Genomic DNA, 1,477 nt, shown 5'->3' with positions numbered 1-1,477 from the left:
TTTTATTTTTTTTTTTTTTTTTTTTTTTTAAATGTTGTCTGACCAATGTTTTTGCAGTTTGAGATTGATCATGAAAAAAATGAACATCTTTTATCTGTTGAGGGTTACTTCGATTGCGGGTACTGGTGTAATATTTGCACTTCAATTCAAAACCAACTTGAAGATCTCTGAAATGATGGGTTAAGAATATCATAAACATAAGTTTACGCAAGCAATGGACGGAAAGAAAATCATCGGTTTTCACGGTTTTGCTGATGCTAGCCTCTTAGCTCTTGGAGCGTATGTTACTTCGATTACTCCTGCAAGAATGGAAGCCAAAGGGGGCAAAGGAGGCAAGGAATGGGATGATGGAGCTGATTATGAGGCTGTAACAAAGATTCATGCACGAAGTGATCATAAAGGCATAAAAGACATCACATTCGATTACGTTGACAAGGATGGACAACCTAAAAATGGAACCCATGGTTGTACCTCGGGTAAAAGTTACATACTTGAGCCGGTATGTATGGGGTATGGCCAGGAAAATAAATTTTAAATCTCCCAAGAAAATTTAATTCCAAAAATATTTTATTAAATGTTTGTTAATTTAAGGTTTTTAGGCCATTTTTAAGTTTTTAGTTTGAGATTAACCATCTCGACAGGGAATATCTACTGTCTATTGACGGTTACTCTGACGAGACATCCGGTGTCATTCAAGCACTCCAATTCAAAACCAACATGAAGACTTCAGACCTCATGGGATACTATGAAGGCGCTGTGAAGTTTACAATTGGTTGCAATGGTAATAAGATCATTGGGTTTCATGGATATGCTGAAAATAATCTAAACTCTCTTGGAGCATATTTCACAACACTTCCTCTAGGCTGTAACTAAATTGGAATACCAAGATGGTTTTCATGAAAAGGTCTATAAGAATGGTTCTTCAGGTAACCTTTGGGATGATGGTAGTTTCCAAGGAGTAAGAAAGGTGAACGTTTATTATAATGGATTATGGATATAGTGTGCGGTGTGTCAGGTTCGATTACGATAACAGCGACAAAGTTGAATCCCGTGAGCATGGTTTAAAATTGTTTCTGGGGTACAAGAAGGAGAGGTCATAATTCTTTATCTGTTCTTGAATTAAGACTTATACTTCGTAAGCTCTTTCTATTGCGTTTGTCCTGGACTATCTAAATGAAGTTATTACGTCCGTAAACGGGATTGCTTCTACCATTAATAATAGAAACATCTTTTGTACTGGAAACATGATGATTAAATCGTTGACTTTCAAAACATCAAAAGGTAGAACATCTCCGACATTTGGTAATGTGTTTGGACGATCTTACAGAATTTGTGCTTGAGAGTGAAGGCTGTCCTATTGTTGGGTTCCATGGACGATCTTCTCCTCAGTCTATTCATGCTCTTGGAGCATATCCCTCCTCATGATGGGTAAAAACTGGAAGCACAAGGTGATGATGGTGGTTTGGGCGGTGTTTGA

General features: G+C 37.4%; 1 pseudogene; it reads left to right on the top strand.

Moving 5' to 3' along the window:
• LOC104779320 overlaps nt 1-1,477 on the top strand; it is a 12,081-nt pseudogene extending 10,604 nt beyond the window's left edge.

This window comes from Camelina sativa, chromosome 3, assembly GCF_000633955.1.
Source record: "Camelina sativa cultivar DH55 chromosome 3, Cs, whole genome shotgun sequence".
NCBI classification, from domain to species: Eukaryota; Viridiplantae; Streptophyta; class Magnoliopsida; order Brassicales; family Brassicaceae; genus Camelina; species Camelina sativa.
The sequence above is the reverse complement of the archived record's forward strand: the minus strand, read 5'-3'. Positions and strand labels throughout refer to the sequence as shown.